The 21,927-nt window shown below is 41.8% G+C and overlaps 1 long non-coding RNA gene across 1 annotated transcript in view; it reads right to left on the reverse strand.

Annotated features, from left to right (window-relative positions):
• LOC149917934 (uncharacterized) overlaps window positions 1-21,716 on the reverse strand; it is an 89,379-nt gene extending 67,663 nt beyond the window's left edge. The window contains exon 1 of the long non-coding RNA XR_016467364.1: window positions 20,985-21,716. This is a non-coding gene — a long non-coding RNA (uncharacterized LOC149917934). The remainder of the gene's footprint in view (window positions 1-20,984) is intronic.
• Window positions 21,717-21,927: the final 211 nt, after the last annotated feature.

Raw genomic sequence — 21,927 nt, forward strand, 5'->3', positions numbered from 1 at the left:
ACGAGGAGTCAGCTGCAATCACCTGCAAAGTCTTTGTCCAAATGGATATCAACTGGATTGAGAGATAACAAGGGATTTCATGATCTTACATGACCTTGTCTTATTTCCATCTCTTCTTTCCATGACTGGTCAGTGCTCTGAGGTCTTTATTAAGGGGAGGATGCAATATCTAGAAACCAGTTCTCTCATACATAAGACAGATACCAGAAGATAAATATCTTCTTACAAGCACTGTAAGACATAAAAAACAGCTGAGAAGAAAATTAAATCATCCTGTTTTCACGGTCACTGAAACGCTGATCACCGTTCTGCACTTGCTGCAGGACTATCAACGAGTTACAGGAAGGTTAAATTGATCTGAGACCCTTATTTCTTCCCAGAGACAAGCAGCAGTAGCCAGCACATCTAAAAGTTGGTCCAGATATAAAACTGCACTTAAGAATCCCATACAAAGCATGAGGGAGAGGTTTCAATAATCCCATCTCTGCTGATCAATGTGACATACTAATTACTTCACATTAATCCCTGTATTCATTCCTTCTTCATTTTCTGACTAGTAAGACAGTCATCTTTTCAGAGTAGGGATTCTCTCAGTATCAACATGATTAAGAGTCTTGTTCTTGTTTAAAGCCTCAAGTAGTCATTTTTATTAAAAAAAATAGTTTAGGATTAAAACTCCCAGAGCACTGCAACCTAACCCATGGGTGGCATTACAAGTCCCAGGGTACCTATCCTTCTGCTAATAAAGTCAGCTTAACTTTAGAGACATCAGTCTCTTGCTTTGGGACATTATTAGAACTCTCCAAGTCTTTACGATGTTGAGCAGATTGATATCAGTTTATTTGTCCTACTGCAAGTCACAGACCAGTCATTTCCCAACCTTGCACCTGTACAGCCTAATATGCTTGCAGCTGTTTCTCATCCAGAGAGATGTGGATTGATGGCAGCCTACATATATCAGGGGAAGACATGAAATCTCGCTGATAACCAGAAAGTCTCCCACAAGCAGGGGTACAAGTGAAAAAGGAATGAAGAGCAAATGCACGTTAGTGAGCATCAGTTTTTGTATGGTAGCAATTTAAATTCAATCAGAAAACAATGCAAAAAAAGACTTACAATTTACTTTTTAAAAAGTTGTATGATGTAGTCCTTAAGAAAACATTTGAGAAGTAAAGCAAAGGGCAAATCTGCACCAGCTCCTTAGCAGAACATGGAAGACTTTCCAGTTTTAACTTCTTGCTCAGTGATAAGTGAGTTTGGTTGGAATGTGGGAAGACAGGATTCAAATCAACCCTCCTTCCCCAGAGGCTGGACTTCTCCTTGAATCTCTTATCAAAGCTGTTCCATATCAGATACAGAAATACAACAACACAGCCTGCAATTCCTATCGCTTCATCTAAATATGCAGACATGCAGCAGGGCCTGTCGTGAATCAGGTTAGACCAAGAAAGAATGATCTCTTTGACCCAGCTGGAAGCAGGCAGATTTCACTTACTCTTGCTTGTTGTCAAGTAGAATCATGAGAGAAGAGAGGGTCAAAACTGGAATTTGGCCAAAACCTCACATAAAGATATGCTACTCAGATTATCAAGAAATCCTTCCTCCAAAAGAGGTTACAATTCAACCAGTATCCCAACTTAAGTCTTGACAACGTCAGTATAATTATTCCCAGGCAAAACAGAAGAGCTTCAAGACAACGAGCCAAGTATCCCCTGCCTTACAAGAACCTCCAGCCAACTGGTACAAGTGGAAAGTCAGGTTTCTCTGTCCCACAGGTAGGGGTGCTTTGAACCATACCTCAGCCCCAGGCACTGAGACTGTTATCCGAGGAGGGAGGTGAGGGGGAAGAAGGGAATGGCATATCTTCTGATGGCCACTTTGTGAAAGCAGCAGCTAACCCTTCCCCAACACCTGGAGAGAGTTCATGACAGTGAGCCCCAGCTGGGGAGATGTCACCGATATACAGCTGCTACAGTGCTGAGTTCTTCAGCTCATCAAGCCTTCAGAGCTTGATTCAAGACTTACCAAGTCAATATAGAGTCACACTGATTCCAGGGAACTAATTAAGTTTTGAGTACCCATAAGCTTTACTGTGATCTAATCCCCATTAGAGCTGTAATTGTACAAATTGATTTATCATTTAATACTGAAATTGGTAACACTCCAAGCAATAAACTCTTTTCAACAATTTTTTTTCTTTTTTTTTTTCTCTCCTTCAAAAATAGTTGTTTCACAGAAATCCATCTTTTTTGCAGGAACACACAGTTCTACTGAGAATTTATCTAGGGAAAGTTATTTCAATGGCATTTTGTCTATCACAACATTTGTCAGAACGAACGCTTAACATTTTTTCCCCCGCTTAGAAACCCCTAAGAAGTTAAGATAAAAATGATGTATTTGAGAATGACACTACTCTTCGTGGTCATATGTGTTGTCATGCACACAAACTTACAGCATCTTCCCAGAAATAGAACTTTTGTCCCACAACAGCTCTACTCCCAAGAGCCGCTGTAAACCACTGTTACGCCTGTTCCACATTCTCCCCCCCAGAGGAGCTGAGCCTGCTGAAGCTGCCAACAAGAAGCTTTTGCCAGAAGTCCCACCTCCTCAAAAGTTGCTCCATAAACAGTGGAACTGCTGAAACCTGTTTTCCTTAGATTTCACGTCTTGCAGGCAGATTTTCCTGGGTCTAACAAGGTGCTGGACCTTCCCCCTCAAGGCTTTCCTGGAGCTGGAGTGTTATTCTTGTCTCTCCCCATGTGGGTTCCTTCACATCTAACAAGGGATGGACTCGAACTGCCTTACCCTCCCTACTTACCCTCGGGAAACCCATCAGGATGCAAACTATCACCTCTTTGTCAAACCTGGCTGGAACAGACCAGCAGATTTAGAAGTCATGAGGACAGTGAACAGGCAGATGCATGTATATACACACAAAAACGTACACCCATGTGCTCATAAGCCTGGTTTCCTAAGGAAGCCAGACTAAAAATAACTGTGTTTGGGTTATGAAAAGCTATAGTTGCAATATGAGTCGCGTTTCCGCTCGCTGTCAGCATGCATTAGAGAACTTTCTATTTACACATTTCTACGGCCTGTCTCAAAAAGATGATCTGTTATTTCTCCTATGATCTTCTCCTAGCATCTTGATATTTTTACCACTGTACATTCGTACTGCTTTCCTTGTCAGAACACCCCCAAGAAGACTGCCAGTATAGGCACAGATATTCTATGTGAAACTTCTTTGCAATAAGTATTTTTATAAGACATCAATTTTAATAGTTGCTAGAACAGTACATTTTGTTTTGAACCTGCAGCGTAGCCTGCTTTATATACAACTCAGGCAGAAAGCTATAAAAGGTAATTTAGCTGTTAACTGCCAATCTATATTCACTACCAAAACTGCAATGTCACTCAAAACCACTATATTTAGTCAGAATGTGGCATAAGGAGTTAAGGGTGGTCTTTCTTCCCCTTTACAGAAACTATTTCTGTAGTTTCAGTCTGGTGTATGCAAAGTGACACTTGCTAGAGGTTTCTGCATAAATATACCTCTTGTTTTTAAATATATATACTGTAGTATTTGAGATCTGCTGTATGCTCTTGCAAACTTTTAAGTGTGGCTTTCAAGGCACTTGTTTTTTCCTCCACTGACTGCTTCTAACTGACCACCATACCCTCCTCTCCAGCACAGTCTTATTTATGTTTCTTTGAAAGCATGAGCCTCACAAAATTGCCCTTTTTTTTTTTTTTGTCATCTTTCCTTACAATAAATGTGTTTCATCTTCAGAGTCTCCAGAAATCCATTATAAGCTACTTATTTTCAACAAATTCTCTAATACAGAGCCTCTGCTCCCAAGACAGATTTCTGGAAAAATAATAATCCTGTATAATACATCTAAATCCCCCCTGATCAATGGTGTATTCCCAAATCATTTTCTTGATTCGGCCAAGTTTCCACTCAAGAGGCACAAAATTTGGAGGGGAAAGAGGAGCCGTCCAGGTGGCACAGACAGCATTTCATAACATTCCAGCAGCTCAGAGCTCCAGCCTCTCCTTACAGTCCCACCGTTGTCTCTGATGGAGAGTTCAGGGCAGGGACACAGACAGAAGCAGAAGAAAGAACTGCAGTGTTTGCCAAGCATCAGCTCGCCTTACAGCAGACTGGAGTCCCAAATATTTAATGTATCATGAGGAAAGGCTCAAATAAAAAGCACCAAGAAAGAGAATGGTGCAGTTAGCACCAGAGCACACTGTTTTTGTTTATGTTTGCCAGAGCTTTCAACTGTTTATCAGAATGGCAACAGATGGCACAAGGCAAATGCGCGCACTTTTTCACAGTTTCCTACAAAACGAACAGATGTCTTCATTACATGCTACATGACCGCATTTAACAAAATGTGACAAGAAGCAGAGGTAGAGAGAAATGGCATATCCCTTTCCTAACCTGAATTGTCTCTTGGCACAGATTTTAGTTGTGCCTGAGCATGGGACTGAATGCACAAAAGGAGAGAATTAACAGTTTTTCATCTCTACCTACTCCACTGCATCCTGTAAGCAGGGAAAATAGAAGCAGAGGTGGTTTCATCAATAGGAGACACAGCATCTCCCACTGGACAAGATGGAGGCAGGAGGTGTTTTCATCATCTATTCTTTTTCTTGGGAGTGTTTTCAGAGTATGATCGTGCTCATCTGTGTGCTGGAGAGTCCTACCAAAAGAAACCACATATTCCTGGCCACCTTTTGGCTCTGCTAAAGATGACAGGCTAGCTGGTCCACCACTGATAATGCTGTAGGCAACCTCTACATTGTCCAGGTCATGCCTCAGTCTGAACAAGAGGTCAGAAGATTCAGCAATCCCAAATGGCCCCAAATGCTCCAGGTTCCCTAGTGATGCAAGTCAGTAGAGGATCCATCAAAATGCATCTTTTCTGCAAACCAAGCCCATGCTGGGTAAAATAATGCATTTCCTTGCTCATCTGACCAGCTCAGCAACTCATGGAAACCCGTCTTTCTGCAGGAGGCAGGACAAGGCCTGCTCCACACCAAGGGCTGTGTTTTGCCACCTTTCTCATAACCACTCATGCTGTAACCTGATTTCTAATCATTCCCTTTATTTTCAAATCAGCTAAAGAAGAAAGGGAGAAAAACATTCAGGTTTGGTGGGTAATGGGCACGTGGATGTCCACTGATTCAGGTGTCTAGTAATTAGCTACTATTCTTAGCACAGAATGGATCAGACAAAGCTCAGAGCAAATTTACAGTTGATGGCAAAATTTTACATCATAGCAACAGACATTTTAATTCCAAGCCATATATTTCATTTTGTTTCTGCTGAAGGGAATAAAGCCAGCCATTTGAGACAGCTCTCCCAGTTAGACCACAGACATAAATTGCTTACACTTCTGCACTCATGGGCTATAAGAATAGAGATGGAGAGAAAAAGAGTTGTAGAAAAGCGCAACCTTGGACATATTTCTTCCAGCTGGAAGCTTTGAATTAATTCAATATGAAACCATACTCCAGCCTCTAAAGGAAAACTTCAGACTCTCCGTAATACATCTAGAACCCATCTCCAAGTCAGGCTGTCAGAACTCAGCAGGAAGACAAAGCCACAGCAAATGAGTCAGAGCAGACATTGCAGGCAGTCCTTTATTTGGTCCATAATATACACTGTTTCAAAGGAAGACAGATTTAATGAAGTCCCTGACCAGAACTTCTCCAAATAGGCCAACGTAGGAATTTTTTTGTATCTTAACATTCTGGCTCTAATAGTATGGAGTTTTGTCAGGCACCAGCTGTGTCAGTGAGACAAAGCCTTTTTCCAACTGTATCAGCTTCCCCTATTCCTGACAAGTACGCCTCAGAACTGGCTCTCTCTCCCCCTCTACACTTTAAGGGCTGTATAACCCCTGGGAAGGGCTTTATTTGGTCAAAGGTAAGAGCGTATAAAACATAGGAAGACTCCATCTTGGATGGTGTTATCTGCCAGCCCGAGCAACAGAGACCCAGACTCTTCTCCAGGTGGTACCAGCTCACTTCAAAGGCACTGAGCTATCTGCAGATCTATTCATATACTCATATCACCATGGCAGAGTGTGGTAGGCTTCATTAAGTCAAATTCCAACACAAAGCAGAGAAGACTCTGGAGTTAAGTGCACCATAGAACTAGTGATCAGCTGCCAGTTATCAACACCTCTTGGCATCAGTGAGTGATCAGTCAGGCTCATTAACTGGTCTTGCACACTGATGTGATGGCATCCCTGAGCCTCACTATGCTGTCCTCATTCATTCATGGACAAAGTTGGTATCTGCCCAGTGCAGCATCCTACAAAGACATAACCTAGCAGCTTGTAGATCCCTGGAGCCTTCAGAACAGCCATGTGCTGATTGTTCCTTCATTTTAATGTGTTACAGGCAAAGTCAGCTGCAATTCTTGAGGGAAAATAGTCTCTCCCTGGGTCTCACAGAGAGCTTTATGCAGTGCAGTCCTCTTCCACACACAGGTGGATGGCTCCTCCTTTGGGGTTAGGAGCCCAGCACACAGGAGACAGGCTTTGCTGCTAGTAAAATTCTCTGATGTAAAATTCAATATCTAAAAAATCTTTTGGCTTTCAAGTAACTTATGCTCAGTCTAACAAAACTCAGCTGGTTAGGAAGATGCCAACCAGGTTTCTATTGTGAAATCCATTTCCAGTGCTCAGTTCCACACTGATGGGAGGCCACAGGAGCTTCCCAGTAGATTACAGTATGCACAGATTCAAGACTTCTGATTACTGTAGCAACAAAAAACATCAGTAAGAACAGAAAATCTCTACAGGATGCCTACACTCCTCTGAGGAAAGAAGAAATGTCAGAACACAGCCAAGAAGGAATTTCCCCAAGCAGTAAGATGGAAAATGTTTGTTGAGTTTTAAGGGAGGAGCACTGTTGCCGTTCTTTCTACCATTATATGACTTTAATGACTGGCTTCTCTCATTGTCTTTGCAGATTGCAGAATTTTCTCCTCCCTTCCCCTCATCTCCACCTCCCTTTTGCTTTGAAGATGTCATCTGCAGCTGCTCACAGCGGTATTGCCCATCTGGAAAACAGCGCGCGTGCTAAAACCAGTTTCTTGCAGAGCCACTGTTCTCAACAAATTGCTTCTCACAAGTCTTATGTCCCTCACCAGTTCTCTCATCCTCTTCCCTGTGGACACGGGCAGCCCCTCCAGTGATAAGTGATCACACAGGGCCTCATTAGCAGTGCAAGGCACTCCACAGCAGGGGCTCTCTTAATCAGCTGCTGTGCTGTCCTCAGTATTTATTTCCTGAAAGACTAAAACTACATTCAGTGGTGACAGAACATTTTCTGCATGTGACTGTAAAATCGAAGGTAACAGTCTCACCTACTTCACAAAAAAAGGCCGAAAGCTGAACTGATCCTTTATAACCCTTGAAACCGTTCATAATGCACACACCATTGCACAGGACTTTGGAAGTCCAATTATTTCCATAACATACAAAAACTAAAAGATAAAGTAGCAACGGCCTCAGATCTCTAAATTGAGTCTAAAGTGGCCGAATTTTTTGTCTAATCTGTGATTTGACTGTCATTTCCACCAACCCAGAAGTCACAGGGTACCTCCTTATCTGAGTCAAAGATTTTGCTGAAGTCTCTTTCTTGGTGTCAGCTTCTTAAAAGAGAGAAGAAAGAATCAGAGATGGATATAGTCATTGCAATTCACATGTTTTTCAAGTAAATTTGATTCAAATGTTCAGAAGGTTTCAGATTCTCTATAGCATGACTACAAATTCAGTTTCTCCTTGACTCAAAACTTATACCCTTGTGTCAGTATGAAGTGGCTTTGTTGTTGTTCAGTAATTCAGATGTACAACTCCACACACATTCACGGGTCCACTGAAGAGAATACATGTTAAATGGCTTTTGCTTTACCTGCTTGTAACAGCATATACTCCAATATACAGGAGAATAAAGGCTTCTGACATTGACACCTCTGACACTGGTAGAAACATCAGAAGGCCAAACACACTGAATTCTTTAAACACATAACACACTAAGAAAATGGAGACAGACCATCATGACTATCTTCAAGCTACATTTCTCCTCCAGAAATCCCATCCTAAACTCTGATTTAGTCTCTTTTAGGGTGACAATGTCATATGAATTGTGATCAGCTATAGAGAACGAGAAGAGAGCATTCACTCTCATCCTTAGAGGCATTCAAGGCCAGGCTGGATGTGGGTCTGGGCAGCCTGGTCTGGTGGTTGGCAACCCTGCACATCGCAGAGGGGTTGAAACTAGATGATCATTATGGTCCTTTTCAATCCAGGCCATTCTATGATTCTATGAATTTGCAATCACTGTATAATGAAAAGAGACCAAATCAGACAGCAGGTCTTCCATAGACTGAACATTTGCTTACAAACCAGAATTTATAAGACTATGTTTAACACCATCTGGGGATCCCTCCATACGATATTACCGTCAATAATAACAGAAACCTAGCTACAGATTGTTGTACTTGGTGACAGCTAAATATATCAGACCTAATTAGATAATGTAGGCCAAAAATCAGCAAACAGAGGGGATTGCTACCACAAAGAACGGGAAGACAGAGGGGGAAAAAAAAAAAAAACTCTACATATTGAGAGTAGAGATGAACCTGGTTTGAAATCACCAGTCTCAACACCGTAATTGAAATTTAGGAAAGGTCATTTGTAAATAAGGAGCCTGGTTTGAACTGCACAGCTGGTGCCTCTCAGTGACTCAAACCAGAGCTAAAGCTCCAAACACTCCTGAGAGCTAGAAAGAATGCACTGGGGAATTTACCTCAGCTGGTATATATCAGTCTAGCTCCATTGACTTCAATTAGCATGATGTTAAATCTTCAGCATTGACTTCAATGGGATTACAGTGATTTACGTCAGCTGAGGAGCTAACATTTCACTTTTAGGCAGACTCTTCTGTAGCATCTTCATTAGCAGAAATTCCATGTAAAGAAAAGAAAAGCAGATATACTCTGTTCATAAGGCTTCAGCTCCTTTCTGTAATGGGTATCTCATAAGCACAAGAGATAGACTTGCAACCAAATATAATTAGCTCCATTTTCCTGCAGTTCACTCTGTGGTTACAATTACCTTTTTTTGTTTTTTGTTTTTTTTCTATTAACATCCAGCTAAGAATTGCTGGAGCCACTCCTTCCACTTCCTGCCTCTCCCCCTTCTGGAACAGCTCTAAATGCAGGTTTTCATAGAGGACCAAGGTTTTTGCCCTTTCCTTCACATACACAGCTGGCAATTACTGCTAGCACAGTTGGACTTCCCTCTTCCCAGCTCTCTCTTCCTGTCTGTTTTCCCTGACTCTGTAAACAGAAGAATAACTCTCATTTCACTGAATGTTACACGTGTGTCTCAAACCTCTTGGAGCATGCAGGCCTGACTTCAATAAGCTATGAAACATGCAACGAGGCACCGCAGTCCTCCCACAGGTTTCATTGCCAGATGCTGTTGGAAGAAAAAACACTCTGGTACCTCCTGGATTTTAGCTGAGCTGCCCCCAGTGCCTGTTAAACACTGAAAACATCATACAACACAACCAAATGTGGTCCTTTGAGGAATCCAAGAAAGGCATTCAAACCTTCTACTTCTAGGTGCCCAATCTGAGTGCCTTGCTTAGGCTGCTTGGTACCCAGTGGGGATGTTAGAAATTATTTACTTCTCTCCATGGAATATATAACCTATCTGGGCTCCTAAATTACCTTTTTCTTTTTTAAAACACATGCCTAAAGAGGGTATGAATATTCTAGAATATCTGTATATTACATTTCTCTCCTGAACGCTGTTATTATATGAAGCATATTCCATGAATCAGATGATGAAAGGAGGTTTGCCTGGTTCAGGGTTCTCTTAAAACATGAAGACCTTAAGGCTTATGCAGGTGTGGAGCATCAGGTCCTGCTGTGTTTTGGGTGGAATTAAGAGATGGACTCAATGAACCTTATGGTCCCCTTCCAACTCGGGATATTCTGTAATTCTCTGTGATTATGTAAATAACTGATGATGCATTTCCTGGTGAAACTGAAGTGGTTTCAGGCTGACCTGAAATGAAAGTGTTTGAAAGTCTCAGTGAAATGAGCCGTTTCAAATATCACTATGTTTAATGCAGTTCATTCAGCCTGAAACAAAAGACTTCTTTCCAAAGTCATTTCAATATTTAAATTTTGCTAGATTACCACAAGACACCATTGCAAGTCACAATGCTTAAAGGTTTAACTTAAAAAAAAAAAAATCAGATGTTTTCACTTAAAAAGAGTTTTCTTCTAATTTCAGTCTGAAAGCAAAATAGCCAACTGACAAACAATTCCAGTTTCCCCCAAAATTCTTTTTCAGTAAATAAGCTGTTTAATTGTAACAACATCCATCCAGTCCTAGTGTGATTCTCAATGAATACCACACACAACTGCACCAAAGCACTGTCCTTAAGCAATGGACAAACACAGATTTTCTGCTAGCTCCCAGCCCTCCAAGGACTACTTTGAAGGAGAAAGTTCTTCTACAACACACAGATGTTCTTCAGAAGAAAGATTGGTGTGACGCAGACATTCCTTGTTTCCTCTTCTATCTTTCTACCCTCAAGGGCCTAATATCCACCCATGCTTTCTTGGCAAATGGTGAAAATCAGTCTGTCCATAGATATAAGGCTCTCTTTTCTGGTAATTAAACAATATTTTCAAGTTAAAGGAATGTCAAGGGCAGACTGAAACTGACTGGGGAAGGAAATCAAAGTGCACACATTTTTAAGGGTGTTCAAAAGCAGTTTTGAGGGGAAAAAAAAATCATATCCTCTTGGAATTCTTTCCTTGTGTGTTTTGTACAGCAGCTGCCATCTCAGTAGTGGGTTTCTTGCTTCCCCATCTATGGTCATCATCTCTATACAATTGCTAAACCCAAGATAATGGTTTTTTGTTTTTTGTTTTTTTTTTATGTCATGAATTACATAGGAAATACTCTGAGAAAAGTTATTTACAGATGATTGAATTTTCTATCACTAGCAAAACGTTACTGAAATCTCAAAGGTGCACTGCCTAATTTGGCTGCTATTGTCTCATTGTTACTATGTATTCGTGGATTTCCTCTGCAAGCCTCCAGTTTTTAGGACTTTTCCTTCTCCTGTCTTCCTCCTGCCACCTCCCCAGACTTTTCCTCTGGCTTTGTGCCACTTCTCAGTCGTGATTTGCAGAACAAATTCTAACTGCAATGCATTTCTAAGCCTCAAGCTAGAAGGGAAAAATTTCTGCCATCTCCACAAAGTTCAATTTTAGCCATGCAAAAAGCGTTTAGTTTAAGCTGAAACAAAGTGGGAAACTTTGCTCTTCTTTCAAAAGCCAGTCAGCTGCAAATGACATCAAGCACTAACAGTCAGCAGATAGTATGGAATTTTTGATAATATTGACAGAGATCAGGGAGAGAGGCAGCATCCATGATGGTCAGATTGTTCTCAGTGTATTAAAAGTCATCAAAAAAAGACTGATTGGAGAGGACAATGAAGTGCTGGGTAACTACTCTGAAGTGAGACACTAACTCACAAGAACAGCTTGAAAACTAATCATATGAAGTAACGCTCTTGTAGTCATAGAATCACAGAATGGGTTGGGTTGGAGGGGACCTCAAAGCCCCCCCAGCTCCAAACCCATCCCATAGGCTGGATGCCCCACCAGACCAGGTTGCCCAGGGCCCCATCCAGCCCAGCCTTGGGCACCCACTGCTGTCTGAGTCCCTCTTGTCACATAGAATAACTATATTCTAATCACATTGCCAGTTTGAGAGCAAAATCCCACTCTCAGCTGGTCATGTGATTCCAGGAAAGTAGGATTCAAGAAAAAATAGCAAATATTCTGACACATCAGGAAGGTACTGGAGAACTGGAAGTGCAGCCACACGCTGCTCTGAAAAAGACACACTCTAGTAGCAAAGAAGAGAACTGTTATGAATTCTGTATTTTCTAACTTAAAAGGAAGCTCCAGAATTTCATTCCTCATCTTCAAAAGGTACACATTACACTGTCTGGTTCTATCAATTCTTCTCTCTTTCTGCATCTTCTGTCTCCCCTCTGTTAACTCCTCCTTTTTTTCATTTTTCCCACCCAACAGACTGTTTCACCTTTATATGACAGCCTCTTCAGGTTTGCATGTGTTTTTCCATATACCGTAACCACAGAAAAAATTAAGATAGTCTGTTTTTAAGGTGACTTACTGAACGTTTACCAAGGAGCTGTAGAACTGCAATCCAGTAAGTTGGATAAAAACAACAACAACAACAACACAGTTTTGCAAACACCTCAAACATCTCCCAGTGTCAAGTCAAAGCTGTAAAATTCCTGCTTGTAATCAACTCCAAATAAAAAAAAATAAACCTTGTCCATTCAAAAATCTTTTCCCTGTATTTTATCTTTGCCTCTGTGTTCCCTATTCAACATTTTACTGGCCGTTTTTCTAATACCACATTCACCTCAAGTGACATTAAGCTGATGTAATAGAACCATTTTAATCAGTAACAATCAATTTTATTACTATGAAAACCTTAGGGACAGAACATTAAATACATACCATGTAATTAGTTTTGATAAAACAAGCCTTCATCTTAGCAAATCAAATATAATGAAAAGGAAATTTAACAGCTATAAAAATCTACGGCATAAAGAAGGTGTGAATATGCATGCTGTACATGCAGCAGTATATAATCTTGTTTCAGTCCATTGACACACGTAATCCATGCAAAGGCAAAGAAGAGCTCTAAAAAATGTTAGGAAATGTAGGAATGACCAAAATGTACTTTCATGGAGAATAATCCACTTTATATGCTTATTTTATAAGCTACATCTTAGAACATAATTCAGAATGCGAGGAGTCTGCAAAAAATTGCTTAATGAATGCACCTATTGATGCAATGAAACCAAGATGAAAAGTGGTTGTGGGAAAAGCAGAGTAAATACCATTACCTAGATAGTGACACAAATGGAGTTTCTGCCCCTGTGTTCATTCAGAGTGTGATTAATAACTGACAGCATTCTGAACCCTCTGTGCTACCAGGGCTGGAAGTGTTTACAAAACAAGCAGCGGTGCAGCATCCCAAGTGCTCATAAGAGCCTCCCTCCTAGGCACAGACCTGTATTTCTCCAGCAACCAGGAATTCCCACTGAGGTCACTAGCAGTGTGCAGGCACTTGGCTCTGTTTCTTGTGAGGACCACGTCCTTGTACAGATCATGATATTCCTCAAGCAGGAAAGCTTAACAGCACTGAGGGGATTTGGTGATGAATTACCCTTTTTCATTAGCCAGTGGGTTGTTTTGTTTGAAATTATTTGGAAAACATAAATAATGCTTCCACACTTACTAATCATCCACTGGGGGCATATTTAAGTTGCAATTCATCAGGAGTGGAGTTTTGCCACACATAGTGTAACAGCAAGCTACAAAAACACTCTGAGACATCACCTTCCCAGCCAGGAATCAGCAGCCTCCTGCTCCAGCCCTTGGTTTCATTGCCAGGGGACCTCCTGCTTCTGAGGCAATTCTTACTTCGTTTCTCAGATAGCCATTAAGATTGCTTTGTGTTATTCCCCAAGGGGAACTGAAGAGCTGCCCCAAAATCCAGAACAATTGGCATTTTTTTTCCCTCTCTCAGCAGAAAATTGGATTTTCTGCTACTCTTCAATGAAAACAGATTATTTCAGAAAGTCTTCTAATTTTAAATGTTTTCCCAGAGCAAATTTTGATTCATTATTTTCAGGGGGGTTTCCAAACCAACAAAACTTCAAAAATAAACAAAAAAGTCCTCACGATTTCCTAAGCAAAAATTCTCCACTCAATTATGCCTACGAAAATTAAAGGTATGTGTTGCTTTCTATGGATATTGCCACAATAAAACAAAGCATTTTCTGATAGAATCATAAAGGCTGGAAAAGACCATTAAGACCACCTAACCCAACCACAATCCACCCCACCATGCCCACTGCCCACGTCCCTCAGTGCCACATCTCCACGGTTCTTGAACACCTCCAGGGAAGGTGACCCCACCACTCCCTGGGCAGCTGTGCCACTGCATCACCACTCCATCTGAGAAGCAGTTTTTCTTAACATCTATCTTGAGCCTCCTCTGGCACAACTTAAGGCTGTTACCACTCATCCTATTACTGTTATCTGGGAGCAGAGGCCAATCTCCATGTTTCTCAAGTCTCCAACTCTGGGACATGCCAGAAAGGACATCACTGGAGGATGGTAGAGCTTTGATCTCCAGGTTATGGTAGCAGGATGGGACTTGCAGCTCAGGCAGGCCCATCTTTGCTGTAGAGCTGGGACAGCAAAATCCATAGCAGTGCTGGCTCTAGCCCAGCCACAAATCCCGAGACACCAGCAGCTGCTACCAGCAGCAGGACTGACAAGATCATCAATTTCTCTGAGAACCTGTAGCATCTGGGGAGCATATTTTATTTCAGAAACAGTGTGCACTGACGTGTCTGAAACAGACTTTTCTTAGGATTTCTGGTTCATGTAAAGTATGGAGGACGGCTGGCTTTAGTCTGAGAGAAAATGGGAAAAAAAAAAAAAAGAAAGAAAAAAGATTTTTTTGCCACCTGGAAATTCTGGGGTTTCAGCTGTCTCTACTTGCAATAGTCTGGCTGGAGTAGGAAAAGCAGCAGGCAAAGAATCCCCCAGGATCAGCCTGACCCGTCCATTCTATCTTCCTTATTATCCTTTCAGTTGAGGCTGCTCAGCCCACATAGGCACATTAGCTCCAGCAAGTGGGATGTGCAGGCACTTACTCAGCCTTATATTCCTCTGAACTGAGGTGACTCATGCACATGGATAAAATTTTCCCAAGTCATCACAAGTCTCACAAGCCAAAGATAAGCATTTGAAAGAAACATTCAACACTCAAACCTGAATCCTTAATTCAAGGTGACCTTGGAATTTTTATTAATGCTTTGATCACATCTATGTCTATGAAATGACATGATTCGATTACCATGTGTTACATCCTCACGCTTACTTATACCTCAGAGGGCCTAATTTGTGCCTCTGATGTATTTCTGAGGTGACTTCTATAGAAAGACAGTTTTAAGTGTTTAAATTGTGTTATTAATTCAACATACTACTTTTGCTCCATTGTTCTTTTTTTTTCCTGCTGTTAGAATACGTGAGAAGAAATTTGAAGTTAATGAGCCACTAGGAATGCATCACCTCTGTACATTAGTAAAGGAAACATTTTGTTTCCACTCTTGTCCATATAAAGATAGGTGTCTAAATTCCTGCACAGATGGATGCTTCAGGATGAAAACCTGAGATTCGCTGTCAGTAGCACAATTCTTACTGATTTAAATAAGGTAGAATCAAACCTAGAGAGCGACAACAAGGCATCTCTGTTCAGTGCTTTGGTCTCTCCAGCTGTATGTGCAGCACATGGAGTTTGTTGATATCTTAATATGAATAAAATGCTCATTGACATGTTTTATGTGTCTGCATATGCACTGCAGCTGGATGCACAAGTCACAGCTCCAAGATCTTAACCCTTTTGTCTGATCACAAATTACCAGCCAAGGCAGTGATTTTCATCACTTTTATTCTATTTTTCTTAGGCATGCAACGGATCAGTTTAGGAATGCAAGCTATATTTTACAACTTGCTAAAAAAAATAGTCTGTTCGTGTCTGCCTCAATTTAGGAATGAACTTAAGCCTGACCATGGGAGGGGCTGTGCAACACTTGAAATATCTTTTTGCACAGTGACTGGCCACCATGGCTTTCCAACTCGGGCTTTATAGCAAACCTCACAGCTCCCTCTCAGGTCCAAGAATGGAAAAGCTGCACTGCAAAGAGCAGCAACCAGCATACAGAGGGGAAGAACTAAAAACCAGAGCCTTACAACACCTGACGAATAAACACTGACTTGCCTTAAGCCCACCAAGGAAAATAAAAAAAGAGAAGGCCTAAAAACATTTTAGGAAATATCTCAGACTCTTGAATTCTTAAAGGTGTTCTTTTTCCACTGGAGCAGCAGTAATAATACATTCTCAAAGCTAAGGGGTGGTGCATGGTCTCAAATTTGCCACTACCATGGTCAGATCCTCACTCTCACCGTTCCCTTCTGTACTTTCTGCATTACAAGTAAAACTGAAAAGAAAAAGCTACAGCACCACTTGTAGTACAAACACTCTCATAGATAATTATTTTCTGCATGTTTGTTACAATTCCTGCTTTCCTGAGAAATTATGGAAGGATTATACTTCTCTTCTCAGCTGTTCACAAATAAGCGAATAAGCCAGGCTGCTATTGCACATGCTAGGAAATCAATCATCGAAACTTCGGTTGTTTTAGCTCATTTGGGAGGACATTTGCCTAATTTCAATATAGCTTCACTTGCCTGTGTGCATTTCCACATCAAGATACAGTAATTAGATCTACAAAATACAAACAGCTTAGGTTTTTACACCATTCTCCCTCCCTTCCTCCCCAGCATTCCCACGCTAGTAACTACAAATCATCACTCAGCAACATGAAGAAAATAGGAAGGGGAAGGCTTTAAGAACAACATGCTGATTTCTGAGGGGCTGATAGTACATTTTCCCTAAGAGGGCTTTTGTAGCTTAGTATCTCAGTGTACTAAGGTGACCCAACAATCTACTCCTGAACTACCAGTACTTGATGTGACATATCACAGCACCACAATGCATGTTTGACTCCAGAAAACACCACCCTCAAGGAGCAGTTTTCACAATAGATGTCACCTCCCTCTGGAAATAGGAGTCAAGGGAACAATGTTTATGGCTTTGTGCTGGGCAGGGCAGCAAGTTACAGAGCAAAAGGCTAATAGCTACGCATCAACTTTGTTTTGTGGGCTTTGGGTGAGACTAAGGTATTTCTGATAACTGAAACGCTGAATTTTTGAGTTACCTGTCTTGTTTTAATAAGGTATTCAAACAAATCAGCGTCATTCATTTGTTCGCTTAGAACAAGGGCACACTGCTGGACTGGAAGGAACCAAAGTATGTCCAAAATCAGACATACGTATCTGTGTGTGTATGTATAGATGAAGGAATTGTTACTGGAAAACAGCACTTTTAAAATGAAATCTGGCTTGCGAAGCCCTGCATCAGGAATCAACATGCAAGTGCTGATACAGATGTCACCTAAGGTGCCAGGAAGATCAAAGCAGTGCTTGCAAAGCTCCACTCCAATTCTTGGCAAAGGTGCTGATGGTGAAGAGGGATTAAAAATAAGTAGGGCATAAAAGCTTCAGCATGAAACTCCACTCCTTACAGGTAATGCAGCAACCCACACAGGAGATGACAGAAATGCTGAAACCAGCTAGACTGGCAGGCTGATAGGGAAATGGAATCCATCACACTTGAGCTTCAAACAGGGTCAGGTAGCAAAGTGATCTGCATGCCAGGGGCAGGAAAGGTAAAAAGAGCAGAAAACCTGATACCAGAGACTTCATTCTGGTCTCCTGCCAGCAGAAGGGTCAGAGGCAGGAAAGGAGGCACTGAAGGAAGGAGGGCATTTTCAGCAGGAAAATGCATTACTCAAGTTCTCTCAGTGCTCTGAATGATGTTGCTGAAACAACTTTAGTACCTGCAGAGTAGAAAAGCAGGTGTTTCCAGTGGTAGAAGTTTTCTTATTTATTTTGCTTTAGCAAAGGCTCCTCTCCTTGTCATTCACGTAAGTCTTGCTGGCCAGTGGTTTTATCACAGACCTGATAACCACACACAAACCATCTCAAAGAGGTAATATACCATCCAGAAGATAGTTTTCATCCCACCAAAAGATGAAGACAGAAGGCATTCCCTTGGTTGAAGTATCCTGAATAGAGCTTTTGTCAGTACAGCCTCAAAAGTTTGAGAACGAGAAGCATTTTTGCACAAAGAAATGTTTTAAAAAGGAAAAAAAAAAAAAAAAAAAAAGACAACACAGCTGGAGAAGGCTACACAGCTCTTCAGGTCAGAGACAGAAGCAAAATCTACAAGTTAAAGAGATTCCAAGAACAAATGTCCTGAGATTTGCTTAACTGTAGGAATCACCTCATCACTCATTCTCTAATAAATGCTTGCCGGTACTCGTTGCTGCCTGAATGACGAGCTAGATTAAAAGGCCTAAGGTGAGAAAAAAATTAGAGTATAAAAAGATATATTACACACTTCTTCTTTTGTTGGAGGTCTCTAACACCAAAGGGATCCCCTGCAGCCCTTACAGTTAATAAGAATCAGGTCCATTGTCTTTTAAACAAAGCGTCAGGAAATAAATGTATGTTGCACCTTTTACATTTCTTCCCTCATTGTTCATATAATAATGAGCAAACCCTGTCATAGGACCCAGAAGATTACATTTCCCATTTGCTACAGACAGCACAGAGCAATGGTTTTACATTACCATGTAGGGTTCGGGAGCTTTGTTCAGCAAAGTCTATTAGGAATGCACACTGATTCCAATTAGGCAGTGGAGGAAAGCAGAAAGTATAGAAAAGATTGCATTAAGAAGTTTGGCTCCAAGTCTTAATTTCCTGGAAAACTAGAATATTTTGTGCTGGTTCTCCTCCAGGTAAAAATGTAAACCTGTTTGTACAGAAAAGACAGCATCAAGACTGAGATTGAACGCATGGCCATGCAATGTCTGTTACTCCATCTAAGGAATGCAAATCAGACTTGCATATGATTCTGTGCAGAAAAGTCAATGAAATTTATTGACTGATTTAATTCAGCTAAACAGGAAGGTCAGGGAGTGGAGAAGCACGAGTTTGGAGCACACCTGGTAAACAGGAAGGGCAGAGACCACTGGGACAAGCCCAAAGTGGGTATGCTGAATGCGAGCAAAATAGCAACAGGATGGGTCTGTCACCAGTCAGTAGACTATGTTATCTGACGCTATTCCCAGGAGGACAGGTGACCTGAAAAGCATGAACTCTATCGCACAGCCACAACCGCCTCCTTTAGTCCACCACGGCATGGCTGACCCTCTGTCCTAATCTTGGAAAGAAATTGGCTGCCAGGAAATGGGTCTTTGACATTAGCTCTTATCTTTGGCTAAAGATAAAAACTCCCTTCCTTACACCTTTTTCCATGCGTCGTCTTTTCCATTTTTAATGCATACTCTGTCTTCTTTTGTTCTTTTAAGCAAAGAAAATAAAATCCATTTAATTTATGTAGCCAACACCGATATTTCTCCAAGCTACTGTGAGCTTGCAACCAGAGGGATGCATAACAACATCTTTTAAAGTCTAGTAATAGTAAAATCAGCAGCAGTTGAATAAGTACCAGCCTGAGAGAGGAATATGTCATCATCTCCTTCTTCCTAGCTTGCCTAGATTCACACTCCAAACCATGGACACCGAGCCACACTTAAGTTACCTGCAGGTCAGCTCATGCACTGATTGAGGAAATCTGCCGGTATACCAGGTCACAAGCGCTCTGAAGTGATGCCCAGACTAGGTTTGTGCTTGCATGAAACCAGATTGGATGTTAAGAATATACAAGCTTGTCTACCAACATCAGGCCAACCTACCAGTGAGGGTCCATGGCAGATAGCAACTAGAAGTGTTAGCAGTCTCCTCATGATTACTTTTTCTCCCCTCCTACTTTTTGTACACACTAGCCTGGAAGAAATCAGGATCAGACTGCCAGAGCAAAACAAGGTCTAGTCCATCTCAGTTCACCTCCTTCCCCATTTTTCATGATATCATTCCATGACATCAAAAAGACTAACAGACAAAGTAGGTCTTCCTAAGCAATTCTTTGGTATTAAGAAGACAGGGGTCCCACAGGTACTGTTGGAATATTATATTTTGATATTCTTTATATAGCAAGTGTTTATTTTTTCCCAATTTCCTGTACCTTTAAGGGAAAGGTTAAGAGGGTTTAATAAGTTGTCTGCTTCTGCCAGAGCCCAGAGACGTGAAGACCTCACTCTCAATGCCTCTACCTGATGTAGCTGTTTAATATTGATCAAGTGCAGAGTTCACATGGACATCTTTGAGACTCCAAGTCCTTTTAGTACTTTCAAATTAATCACATCACACTGGTGCGCTCCCAGTGAACCACACGTGAGACGGAAATCACAGGACTGAATGGTGGTACTCCCAGCACTGTATCCACAGCTTGAGTTTCTGGAAGTGTGCACAGTATAAACATAGAAAAGATCTCATGGCTTTTATAGCATCCTCCCTGAAGCTTCAAGTGACTGGCAACAGATAATGGGGCTTACACAAAGAAACTACAGAAGGAGGCAGTTACCATTCCAGACACAAGCACTGCAACAGAGCTGTGCTCAGAGCTCACACCAACCCACAGACAGCTCTTGCAAGGGAGGTTCATAAGTCCCATGAGAGTAAAACTTTAAACTGCTATTTGATCACTCACTCCATCTGCATGCAAACCTGTTCTGGGCTTCAAAGCAAACACTACACATGGCTTCTCTACATAGGCAAGCTTTGTACACAGAAGCTGAGTTAAAAATTCACCAGGTTGGAAAGGAGGAGGAGAGAAAGGGGGTCACCTAGCCAAGCTGAAACCATAAGAGCAAAACTTATTACGCATAATGCGGCCACATATGTTCACTAACTAGACTGGTCCCTTGTCCTCCCAGCAAAGCAGAACAGATGTTTCTGAAATCAGATCACCTAAACACCCTCTATTTTTGGGTATCACCTTTTTTCCCTTGCTGCCAGATCTGAAAGTCCAATTTGCCAGGGTAATAGCCTCTGCGTGCATGGAGGCTTTTAAAGTTGAAGCATCTGTTTCCTAGCAACTGGAGAGACTTGAAGGAGCCTTTTTCCCCCCCCCCCCAACTTGATACCCACTGAGACATGTCAATTACTTACATCTCCCCAAATAAATATACAGGACCAGATGGCCTCTCTCCACCTTCTCCAACCATGACCGCATAGTGCAGAAAGCAGAAATCCATGTAAAGGGTTAAAAAATAATCACAATTACCTGACAGCGCAGGAGCAGGGCAGGCAGGCCGCTGCATCCTTCTGTCCACTGACACTAGTGTGGGAGATAAGAACAGATGCTTGATCTTCTAAAAGAAGTGACAGTGCCAAGAGGAAAGACAGGATCCGTATGATGAGATCTGAGACTCTTCCACTCTCCAGTCTCAGGGGAAAGCCTGGAAAGTCAAACACAGGAGCCTCAGTTCACGGTAGGCCTCCTTCAGGAGGCATAGCTCAATGTTTAAATGGATAGCACATTTTTAAGGGCCAGTTGGGTCTATATGGACACTAGGGCATCAGGAGAAACTAGGAACAGAGCGTTGCACTAAGGAAGAACAGAAAACAGCTGCTCCCCAAGGAGGGAGAGGACAACCATAAGACAGCATTAATCTCACCCAGGCAGTACCCAGTCCCCCAGGCCTAAATGCAATGGACAGAGCCTGAATATTTCCAAAGCTGGTGACGAGATCTACTAGCAGTGCCAGACTGCACAGGTGGTTCACCATATCCAAACATATAGACCAGTCAGGAGCAAATGTATACAAAGGCCATAGACAGGGCTAGAGACAAAGCCTTAGCACAGTTCGTAGGCCATTCAGGAAAGTAGGCCAAAACAGAAGACAATGCATCATGCCCCATTCAACGTGCTCTTTCAGGGGGACAAAGAACATACAGCATTACCATGAAGCTTATCCAAAAGGCAGGTTCACTTACAGCATAAGCAGCACAGACGCTCCTGGTCTGACTTTAAATGGAGCCGCTGGGAGGAGGGTGTGGTGCACAGGTGAGGCTGATCAAAGCTCTTAAGCCCTATTACTTTCCTATGATCCCTCATACTGAGTTTGGTAGCAGCAAAATGGGGTATGGACCCATTGTAATCTCTTCCTCTCTGTGCACCTGCTGCCCTGCCCAGGCCTTCTTGGCCCCTCTCCTATTCCTTTACA

This window comes from Phasianus colchicus, chromosome 5, assembly GCF_987193195.1.
Source record: "Phasianus colchicus chromosome 5, bPhaCol1.hap1.1, whole genome shotgun sequence".
NCBI classification, from domain to species: Eukaryota; Metazoa; Chordata; class Aves; order Galliformes; family Phasianidae; genus Phasianus; species Phasianus colchicus.